At 39.7% G+C, this 12160-nt stretch overlaps 3 non-coding genes across 3 annotated transcripts; all 3 read left to right on the top strand.

Moving 5' to 3' along the window:
- The first annotated feature begins 8850 nt into the window (after window positions 1-8850).
- Window positions 8851-8922, top strand: Trnae-cuc (transfer RNA glutamic acid (anticodon CUC)). Its single transcript has one exon. It is a non-coding gene; the product is annotated as a tRNA-Glu (tRNA).
- A 2077-nt stretch (window positions 8923-10999) lies between these two features.
- Window positions 11000-11071, top strand: Trnae-cuc (transfer RNA glutamic acid (anticodon CUC)). The gene has a single exon. It is a non-coding gene; the product is annotated as a tRNA-Glu (tRNA).
- A 358-nt stretch (window positions 11072-11429) lies between these two features.
- Trnae-cuc (transfer RNA glutamic acid (anticodon CUC)) lies at window positions 11430-11501 on the top strand. The gene has a single exon. It is a non-coding gene; the product is annotated as a tRNA-Glu (tRNA).
- The last annotated feature ends 659 nt before the right edge of the window (window positions 11502-12160 follow it).

Raw genomic sequence — 12160 nt, 5'->3', positions numbered from 1 at the left:
TGCGTTGGATTACCTTGAATGCGCTTTAATGGCGAGTTTATTTTGATTTTATTGTGTGTGAGCTCGTGTGTATGCATATGTCTATATGTTTGTATTTGGGTAAGGCTAACAGCCGTCTGTTACTTATGTTGCGAGAAAAGTGTTTGAACTTCATCGGCACAAATTCAGTTTTTGTTGAATGAAGGTTAGTTTGGGTTAGGTTAAGAAGTCGATCTTAACGGGGATCTTACTTGGAGAGCTTAGATTGCCGGCCCATTGTGGCACCTGAAACTGCTATATAAATGATGATAACAACCTCAGAAATCAACAAACCATTTTGAGCCTATCACAAATTTGTTGAGACTGCTAATTTTAGTTACGGATAGCTCCTAATTCGCCTTTGATAAGACTGTCTAGATGGTTTAACCTCAGTCTTGCAAAAGGTGGGCAATGGTGGAGAACCATCGTCATCCATACAACTGTAAGAACTTGCGTCCGACAAGATTTTTGACCTTACAGTTTGATTGTCTATTGGACAAAGTACAATTGCGGCAAGATGAACTTAGCTAAGAGCAGTGGATCACATCCATTATATTTTAGGACAAACTGACCTTGGTTGGCGGCCAATGTCTGCTTAGAGTTGCGAAAGGATATCGCTCTTGCCAGCTCATGGTCTTTGGAGTTATCCGCTACTTCCGCAAGACCGAAGGAAGTCTTAAACCATTTTCATTGGTTCAAGACGACCGTAATTTAAGTCCTCGAATTAATTTTCGTTACCAGTGTTGTCTCCATAGATGAAATAATCTGCTCTTTATGCTCGATCCGAAATATAAATCTTTTCCTTGTTGAGAAGTTGACGATTAACTTAGCTCTTAGACCATTTTCAATAGTTCAATAGTTGCCCGATAAAGTACGTCATATTTACTCATCAGCCAAGGGCCACTAACGAAGAATTCTCCGAGAATTTTCTGAAGAATATTTCTAGTACTAGCTATTTATAAGATTTCGCGGGAATACTTACTGCGAAGTCAGATTAGCATACGGGGGTTAAGAGATCAGTAGATTGCGAAAGGCATTACTTAGTTCAAAAGAATGTCAGAAGAGATAAGTGGATTTTGAAGGAAATTACGTAGTTCAAGAGATTGTCGGAAGAGATAAGTGGGTTTTGAAGGGAATTACGTAGTTCAAGAGATTCTCGGAAGAAATAAGTGGATTTTGAAGGGAAATGCGTAGTTAACGATGTTCCCGCATAGTCCTTTGGTCACGCGACATCCGTGATTTCTTTTAAAGAAGATTCTATTAGATAATCAACCCTACCTTCCAGATTCCGCGATCATTATCACATATTTGCGATAAAAATTAAGAAAACATGTGACTCAGTGAACATGTTTGGTCTCCTAATTGGTCGCGCTTATCAATTTTTCTTACAATATGTTACAACAAGAAAATCCATCGATAATTAGAAATAATTTGTCGGCTTTACCTGCTTTTCCATACACTAAAAATGTCGGCTTGTAATGGAAACGACAATAGCTCAGCAGCCGCCAAAGATGCGCTAAGCGCCGAAGTGGCAACACAGCGCGACAAGCTGACGTTGAGCTGCCATGTGGAGAAGTTGCTCCAGCCAGCAGTGCGATTGCCAGCACAGGTTAGATGTGATCCTGTTTTTCGGGATAGCGTTGCCAATTTAATTACACCGAGGTAATTAGTGACAATAAGTAAACGCTGGCGGCGCTACCGCCGTGACGTGCGCAAATGTTCGTCAATCAGTCAGCAATGGCTTCTGTCGCTGTCGCTGCCGCCGCGACGAAACGACTTGTCGGCGTGCAAATGTTAGTTTTCACTGTCATAATTTCAATTTATGTTTACTCATATTTTTCGGTCGTTTAAAAGTAACCAGCGTAAGCTCAGCATTTGGTAGCGAACGCGCCGCTTGGATGGAACCAAATTTATGCGGGCCGTCGCGCATTTGCTTGAGTACCGCGTTCATGCAACAATAACACAACACAAACCAGTTGCTGGCGACAATGTTTTGGCGTGGCAACTTGTCGATTGTTCGATGGTTGATGTTGAGGATCACCTACTTGTCGGAGATTGCTACAAGTATCTGCTGGATGTTAATTGCGCTGATAATCGTACCTCTTTCATCTTCCATCTTAATTTCCCCAACAATTTACATAAGTACACCGACGAGTTCGACTTCGAGTTCGATGCCGTGTATGAATCTTCATTTTTATTCCTTGCAAATCGCACTCACTGCATTCGTTTCGACGGCGGTCGCATGTTAGTGCTGGTAATTTGTTAGATGTACCCATAAGATACGGCCAACTATTGCGACAGCAACTGTGGCAACTTGTGCAAATAAACCGATTGGTGGAACTGGAGCTGCGGCTGCGGAATTGTCAAGCGGTCGCAAGACTTGTTTCTTGTATTTTTAGTTTATCGGCATTCGTTTCGGCTCATTTGGCAAGCTGAATTGTATTTAGAGCGCATAACAACTGCAGCACTGCTACCAGAGAAGTTCACGGCGCTACAATAACCAAATTGGTTTGACAGTAAATTTACTTTAGTTGCGAATGGAAAGCGTTCAATTAATTAATTCACCATTATTTAGCTGATTTCAAGTAATATATGGATTAGATTGTATAGTATGTGTAATGAGTTTAGGTGGAGCTGTGAATTACTGACCTGTTTCGTTAACCTTAATTGCAGATATCCTGAAATGTCACAATAAATCGTATTATGATTAAGAAGTTATGGGTATGCGAAACTATAAGTTATATATTTAAACAGATTGATTTATTGTATACGAGATAGCAAGTTAACGAATGTTCTTGCCGTGTTTAGTCATACTCAAGCGACATTGTAACTTTCTTAGCCGGTGCTAGGTGCTACTATGGGATCGGTAGACAACTGTGATGCAGATCTCTCTCTCGGCGAAGAAAAATTACGCTCTATAGGTCCCTCATTATTCCCGTCTTATTTTACGGCGTAGAAACATGGACACATAACGATCCGAGATACGAAAGCACTTGAAGCGTTCGAGAGAACTGTTCATCGCAAGATCTTTGGCGCCGTCCGCGTGAGAGTTGTACTTGTAAGTCGGAGAAGATGGAACTACGCAGTGTATGAACTCAACAGCGACAGAAATAGAGCTAAGCGCATAAAAAACCAATAAATTCGATGGTTGGGCCATGTCGTAAACATAGGATATGCTGCTTCAACGAAAAGCTCCTACGCTTCGAGGTCAATGGATGGAGAACGGCAGCAAGGGCGTCCACGCTTTCTCTGAAAGGACTAAGTGCATAGCAACCTACCTGCATTTGTGATGTTCAACTAGCGTGTACTCGGCAAGGACCAAGATAACTGGCAAAGTTTTGTGTTCTCGGACCGATCCGTGTTGTAGTGCTAAAGAAGAAAAAAATATTCAGTATTAATGCTTCGAAGCTAGGCGGATTTCAAGCAACTGATGTTACGAAGACTTTTGTGAGCTTTGCTTGCTTTATTGGAGGGGTTTGAGCTTTATTAACTAATTCCCTGTTATAACCACACTTAGTTTTTTAGGAAGAACAAAGTTGGTAATAATAAAAGAGCTTCTAAAAAAATGTTCGATTAATAAAATCCTCTTAAATTTTATATTTATCTTTGTATAAGCTTACTGTGGCAGGGGACATATTTCCATTCATATATGAACTCGCACATATGTGCAAAATGCAGCTTCGCTAAACCTGTGCAACAATCAGACTCCCCTTCTTCCAAATACGGGCGAGCACTTAAGGGATAAAATTAAATATTAAATATGAATAAAAGGGAAGTGGAAGACAAAGCGCAGCGACGCGAAGGAAGGGGTATTGAAAGGACTGCAAGGGAAATTTCACAGGCTGTCTGGCGTTAAAAGCAAAAAACACGAAAAAAAAACAAAAATAACAAAAACAGCACGCTTAAGCGGAAGTATTAATACAAAAACATATGCAACAGCGTTGCTATTTATATTTGTATGCATAGAAAGCGGCACACACATGTGTACATTGCAAGCAACGCTGTGATTGTGGCGCGGAAATGCAATTTTTGACATACGACAACGCCAACAACGCGGCAGCAGCACCCGGAGGCTGCAAGGGTGCATAAAGAAAAGCACTGATGACGTTGATGGATAAACGAATGAAACTCAAAGTGCCGCCGCGACAGCAGAAATCAGCAAAAGCAGAAAAAGCAAAAAAAAAAGTGGAAAAATAATATTGCAACAACAACTGCAACAGCCTGCAGGCAGTAAACTGCAACACAAAGCGCAGCGTTTGATGGTGGGCGCGGTATGCGGTGCACGCGTTGCAACTGAATTTGTTGTTGATGCTTTTAAGCAACTCGCGGCAGGATGGGTGCTCGTTGACTTGACGGCTGAAGTGGGCCACTTCGTTTTCATATGCGAAATATGGCAACCACTTCAACTCTGAAGCATATTAATTAAAAACATTTTTCATTTAATAAAAAAAATCAACGACACAAAAACAAATGCGGGCGGCAAAGACGGGAGGGAGGAGCGCAAATTGCGCGGCAGCAAAAATAGAAAGTAAAGAAATTGAAAAATTAAAAAGAATAAAAAAAATCACGTGCTGAGTAAAATGGTTTGGAAGTGATTGAAAAATCGGAATATATGTATATAGTATATACTTATATACAATATGTATATTATCAGACATGGTGTCAAAGAGAAAGATGCTCAGTATGCTTTGACATTTCATCATGAATAGACTTACTAACGAGTAACGCTTGCAAATCATTGAATTTTATTACCAAAATCAGTGTTCGGTTCGAAATGTGTTTATCGACAAATTTTGTTCAGCGATGAGGCTCATTTCTGGTTGAATGGCTACGTAAATAAGCAAAATTGCCGCATTTGGGGTGGAGAGCAACCAGAAGCCGTTCAAGAACTGCCCATGCATCCCGAAAAATGCACTGTTTGGTGTGGTTTGTACGCTGGTGGAATCATTGGACCGTATTTTTTCAAAGATGCTGTTGGACGCAACGTTACGGTGAATGGCGATCGCTATCGTTCGATGCTAACAAACTTTTTGTTGCCAAAAATGGAAGAACTGAACTTGGTTGACATGTGGTTTCAACAAGATGGCGCTACATGCCACACAGCTCGCGATTCTATGGCCATTTTGAGGGAAAACTTCGGACAACAATTCATCTCAAGAAATGGACCCGTAAGTTGGCCACCAAGATCATGCGATTTAACGCCTTTAGACTATTTTTTGTGGGGCTACGTCAAGTCTAAAGTCTACAGAAATAAGCCAGCAACTATTCCAGCTTTGGAAGACAACATTTCCGAAGAAATTCGGGCTATTCCGGCCGAAATGCTCGAAAAAGTTGCCCAAAATTGGACTTTCCGAATGGACCACCTAAGACGCAGCCGCGGTCAACATTTAAATGAAATTATCTTCAAAAAGTAAATGTCATGAACCAATCTAACGTTTCAAATAAAGAACCGATGAGATTTTGCAAATTTTATGCGTTTTTTTTTAAAAAAAAGTTATCAAGCTCTTAAAAAATCACCCTATATATATATACAATATGTACATATATACGTTCTTTAGAGAATGAAATATGCTCCATATAAATGTTGCAGTTGCAATGTTGCACAGAATTTGCTGCAGTAAATCACACTGGACTTCCGAAAGCGCAGTTTACAACTAGAATGTACTGATCATAATCCTTCTAGTCAGAAAATTATAACTTTTTGAGAGAGCTGAGAGCGATAGAGTAGAATTACGTCGACTAATCAACTTTTCTTATATAAAAATATGCTGGTTGTGAATAAAATTATATAAAAAAAGGGCGCCAACGCATATATATTGCACTAGTTCGTTTTGTGTCGGGGTTGAACTAGTCTGGAACTAAGCCATTTTCAAATAAAATATGACAATTGAGATTACTAGAGTAATGTATCCGTTTTTATCTAGTAAATAAGTGTGTCTAAAGTGTGTCTGATCATATATATTGCACTAGATAGTTAAATACCCACTTGAAACTAGTTTGTAACTAGTCATAAAATTTTGAAGATGAGATAAAGAGATAGTGAAAGAGTGTATGTTACCTCAGGCAGCGAAAAATCCTGCCCGAGTATATATTTTGCACTAGTTAGTTATGTACCCGATTTGAACTAGTTTGGAACTAGTTATATTTTATATCAAAATTGTTCATCTGCATATATTTTGTTCGAAATAGTTGTGTACCCGCATGGAACTAGTTTGGAACTAGTTATTTATTATATAAAAATTGTGCCTGAGCATATATTTTGCACTAGTTTGTTATGTACCCGCTTTGAACTATTTTGGAACTAGTTTTTTTCGGAGAAAACACGATAATTAAGATTTTTTGTGGCCCCAGCATCTGAAAATACCTGCTGCTTGTATGAAAAAAGTCAGTTGGATAACCAGTTCGACCCTCAGTTCATGCTATGTCGCACCTACTTCGAAAGTAGTTTAAAGCTACTTGTTTTGCCTACAGAGTTGTAATGCACCTGTGCGGCACATAAGTGCAATATATGCCGGTGTATATTATATGCTTTTATATGTATTTAAACAATATGGAAAAAATATATATAAATGCAAAAAGTATAACAAAGTATATCAATTTTTCCTCCACTTGCAAAAATAGAGCAACTCAAATCGCTGCACTGACAGCATTGAACTGCAGCAGTAGCTTTTACTGCTGCAACCGCCAGCATCGGCGCTTAATTACATTCGCTGCCATGGCAAATGCATTACTGAAGTTGCAAGGAACACACACACATATAGTACATACAGACACACAGTTGAAATGCGAAATGCATTTGTGCCTCATCTGGCCATGTGCATATCCTGTTGATGTCAACTCATTCCAATTTTCAACTGCTGATGAGTGATTTTTAGTGGCATGCAACGCGCTACAGCAGCTAGTGTGGTTTTACTTTGCATACACGCAATATATGCTACAATAATAACAACAACAACAATAATAACAGCTAAAGCGGCAGTTTTATCTATCGGCAAAAAGTAGTAACAGTGCAGTGCAGTCAGTCAGTCAGTCACTTTGGCCAGTCATGCCGCCTGTCATGCAATTGGTCAGCACTCTTTTAGTCATTCAAGCCACTCACACTGCCGTCCGTCGATCATCTATTCACTCAGGCGTGCAGTCAAATGCGGCCATTTATCAATATTAATTATAATCCCAATGATGCCGCCAAATGCGACTACAAGCCAAAGCCAAAGCCAAACAGCAGCCTGGTTCATATGTAAATGCATAGCGGTATACATACAGTTATGTATATACAAACATTTTTATCTGTTTTTTGAGCTGCAAATGGGGATTGGCGGGATTTCATAGACAAACTGGCTATTAAGAGCCGGCAGCTCCAAAATGCTGCATATCAGTGTTGCCACATGTACATATGTGTGTGTGTCTCCGTGTGTGTGGTATTAGAAGTTGGTCGGCGAAGATGGCTAGCCAGACAGGTTATTGCACGGCAGAGATTTTATTTTGATGGATGCATTTTAGAAGCGCGTCAAGGATTAGTTGATTGTTAATTGATTGATTTGTTTGCTCTCGGAGCTTTCAAATGTCTCGCATAAAGCAACAGCTTTTGAAATTAATAATAATTCGTTGTTTAACTGAGTTTTCTTAGATATTTTTGTCAAGCCTTTTGATGTTATTCGAAAAATAGTGGATCTGACTTCTTTTCGTCGTTGCTAAGGCGCTGGCGCTGGTTTTTGTTTTGGCGACTTCTTCTTCTTCTTTATTGGCGTAGACTCCGCTTATGCGCTTATAGCAGATTTTACAACAGCGTCCCATTCATTCTTTCTTTTCGCTGTTTGGCGCCAATTGAAGATTTCAAATTTAGCCTGATCCTTCTCCACATGGTCTTTTCAACAGGGTGGAGATCTTCGAATCTTCGAATCGAATACTCTTAGAGCTGGAGTGTTCTCATCCATCTGGATAACATGGCCTGGTTCTCTTAATTCGCTGCACTATGTCAATGTCGCCATATATCTCGTACAGTTCATGGTGCCACCTTTTGGCGCCCCTTGGTATATGAAAACATCCCAATAAGGACACGCCGGAATTCATCACTCCTTCAACTACGTTCCTGTTAACTTGGGTCACCGCTATGCAGACATCACTGGTGGAGGCTTTTTCGAAGGTAAAAGCTAGGACGGATGGTTGAAAAGAGATTTCTCTGTAAAGAGCTTCTGTTAATCTTAGCTTTAGGCTACCAGACTACTGTAGTGTGTTTCAGGTTTCGGTCTGTAGGTAGTCCCTTTATCAATGAGAGATCACGCGGTTCATAAGCACACCTCTCTGATCTCTACTACAAATAGTAATCCGATTTCGAGTGTGTTAGTGGCGATATTAATTCAGATCCGTACTTTCTGAACGCCAAGACCGTCCCATATATCTTAGTGATCTTATGCCTAGCACAAGTCTAAGAAATTTAATTATCATAAGCGCATTACGAAGCATTATAAATAGTTTTAGCAGCAAACATCCATCTCTAATGGATCATTCCACCACACAAGCACTGAAATATATTTATTTTTAAGAAGTGTGGAAAATAAATTGTTTATTGCTTATTCTCATTTCTGTATTTTGTTCCACACCATTTGTGCGGAGGCCATAAATGCGCGCTTTTGTGTTTTCAATTAAACACATTCGTCTATTGTTGTTATGTGCTGAGGCGTTTGCCGGCCGGCCGGTCAGTCAGGCAGATGAGCGAGTGTGGCGGATGATTCACGCCTGTGTGAGATGTGCCGATAACTTGGCATTGTCGAACATATGGCATATTATACTCATGTAGCAAGTTGTGCGGCTGGCGTTAGATATTATTATGAGTCCCATATTGTCTAGTGGTTAGGATATCCGGCTCTCACCCGGAAGGCCCGGGTTCGATTCCCGGTATGGGAAGGATACATTTTTTGCCGAAAGTTTTTTATTCATTGGGAGAAATTATTAAGCAATTTTTTATAATTTTAGGTTAGGTTTTACTTATTTGATGTGATTTTATTTGGAAAAAGTTAAAATATCGAACAAAATAGAACTTTAGACTAGTCTAGGGGCCGCTGAGTTATTACTCAAACTGTTTTTCAATCAGATCAAGAAAAACATTAACTTCGGCTGTACCTAAGCTATAATACCCTTCACGAATGTAAAGTATTTCTTATAGGAACTTGATTTCGATCGTTCAGTTTGTGTGGCAGCTATTTGACATAGTGGCCCGATTTGAATAATTTTTTCAGAGATCGCGCTATTTAAGTAGACACTAACTCACGCCAAATTTCTTGGGGATATCTCGTAAAATGAGGAAGCTTTCCGTACTAGCACTTTATTCCGATCGTTCAATTTGTATGGCAGCTATATGCCAAAGTTACTGGATCTGTACAATTTCTTCGGAGATTGCACCATTGTTGTAATAAATAGCCTGTACCAAATTTCGTGAAGATATCTTTTCAAATGAAAGAGTTTTCCTTATAAACACTTTATTCGGATCTTTCAGTTTGTATGACAGCTATATGCTATAGTTAACCGATAGCTGCAGTTCCGACAAATGAGAGGCTGTTTGAAGATAAAAGCACGTTTGCAAAATTTCAGTTCAATTTCTCGAAAACTGCGGAACTGTTTTGCGTATATACAGACTCCACCATCTTGCTATGTGTCTCAAACTCTCATCCTGCTCAGGGTATAATTATTATCAGAAAAGATTTCCAATCCCAATATCAGTCATAAGCCTTCACCCACACACCACAAATCGCTTGACTCACATATGATAGCTTGCAGCTTACAAAAGCCCCATCTGCCACACAATACTACTCAGCGGACTGTCCATTACTGACGGACAGCCAGTAGCTGTTAAGCAAGTACTGACACTGCGTACGTCCAAGTAAATCTAGGGATGTTTGTTTGGTGTGCCTTGGTAATGGACTTGACGTCACTTGCCGGTGCACTGTATATTTGCTCGTTGAAAGCACGCTGAAATTCAATTGCAACCGAATATGCAATTATAATCGTATTTATGGCACAACGGCAGCGCGGCAAGTGCGCTGGCTGCCTTCAATGCGCCGCGCGTATGAGTGCAGTCGCACTTAAACCACAATGATTGCCATTTTTAATGTTCGCTTTATTTTTACTGTTAAAATTTTAATGAATTTTCGTGCACTCATAAAAAGTGTGTTGTTGCATGGGCATCGCCACGGATCTATCGTTGAATTTAGGGGTGCACAGGTAAACCTCCGTACGCAGTGGCTTTTAAAATGCACCTTGGTGCGTGTGTTTGTGTGTGAATGAGTAAATGCGTGGTTTAATAACGGCATGGTGAAGGCGCACTTTCGTGCATTTGCGGTTTTTCGAATTTCGATTATTTTAATTTGAAATGCAATTTCCGTTGCGGCAAAGTAAAAGCATACTTTTTGTTGTAATGGAAATGCAGATTTCGTGTACATAAAATATGAGCTTGTTTGCCTAAAATGAGTCGTACATATGTTGAGAAATCTGATACTGTATTGAAGGTACTAGTTTTGTAAATATTCGATTTCTTCTTTATTAGCGTAGACAACGCTTTCGCGATTGTAGCCGAGCTTACTACAGCGCACAGATTGTTGTTGCCTATCCATTGTGGATGTTTTTTACGTGGCGGGTCCCAAACTCAGCGCACAAGCCTCGGGAGGAATGGTTCGCCTTTTCACTTTAGCTCGCCTGTGAGTCTAAAATCGATTTCAAGTCAGCGATTTTTAAGGCAAAGTTGAAAAAATCTGAATTATGTGTTGTATGGGAGATAAGTGATATAGTTGTCCCATCTGTCCTATACCCAGAAATGATCAATAGAATATCAAAATACATCTATGTATTCAACTTCATTCGAATATCTCAAAACCTGGCAAACAAAATTTTAGAATTCCTAATAAACTTTACCTCCAAAATCGTGTCCCGAAACCAGTTTCTGATTTTTTATAGTTAATGTGCAAACTTTTCAACATATTTCCAAAAGTCCCATATTGTCTAGTGGTTAGGATATCCGGCTCTCACCCGGAAGGCCCGGGTTCGATTCCCGGTATGGGAAGGACAACTTTTTAAAATCAAAGATGATATGCTCAAGATACTTTATAATAATACTAGTAGAATGTTTCTAAATCGTTACTACTACTTAGTGAATACGTTAGGTACTATGTAAAAATTTCCTTTGAAAGGTGTTAACGAAAATTTAAATACATGTGAGGAGTTCCTTGATCCATCCACAGCAGTTTTACAGATTGAAAGAATTTCCTGATTTGAAGAATTTTCCGAAAATAGTTTTGAAACATAGCCGCTTTTTTAAATTACAGTCTTCTTTTAAATAAATTTTTCCAAAAACTTTTATTTATGATCTTAAAAAACTCTAAAATAACAGATATTGACAATTAGCAGTTTTAACGCCAAAATCCCATATTGTCTAGTGGTTAGGATATCCGGCTCTCACCCGGAAGGCCCGGGTTCGATTCCCGGTATGGGAAGATTCCATTTTTTATTACGGCTGTGTAAACTGACGTAGAGCAATACCAAAAGTTCCGTCAGTATCGAGAAGGACCCCTTCAAACCGTTGAAACCATACGAGGTTTCAGACAAGTTTTCAATTCAGTCAGTTATCTCTCCCCATTTTATCAGCTATTCTTAAGCCTTTTCCGAAAACCAATGTTTCGTTTGCAGCTGTATGTAAGTAGCTTGAAAATCCGTCTAACATTTCCCCTTATACCAAGTTGCTGATGAGTGCTCTCAGTGACCAGGAGTACAAGTCGAGTAGAAAATCGTTCGCCTGTCTGTTGAGATTGTAGCTTCTCGAAAGGATGGTCTCTTATCCGAGACTGTTTTCTTCTTTAACTCTGGGGAGGGATGGTTCGCCTTCCCACTTTAGCTCGCCTTCAAACGAATGTTCTTTGGCTACCTAGAGGTTAAATGGTCTAAGACCGGAATTCGTAAGCTGCTTGAGCCATATGTAAAATAATCATTTCTGTCCACTCCCAAGTCAATGGCGCATAGAGAACTTTCCTCACTTGTGTGTACTTTTACACATGGCTCCATCCTCCTCTTTTTTCATATAAGAACATATTTCATGTTTAGCTTTTTCCCCAGTTCTAGAAAACTCCCATATTGTCTAGTGGTTAGGATATCCGGC

This window comes from Bactrocera dorsalis, unplaced genomic scaffold (assembly GCF_023373825.1).
Source record: "Bactrocera dorsalis isolate Fly_Bdor unplaced genomic scaffold, ASM2337382v1 BdCtg294, whole genome shotgun sequence".
NCBI classification, from domain to species: Eukaryota; Metazoa; Arthropoda; class Insecta; order Diptera; family Tephritidae; genus Bactrocera; species Bactrocera dorsalis.
The sequence above is the reverse complement of the archived record's forward strand: the minus strand, read 5'-3'. Positions and strand labels throughout refer to the sequence as shown.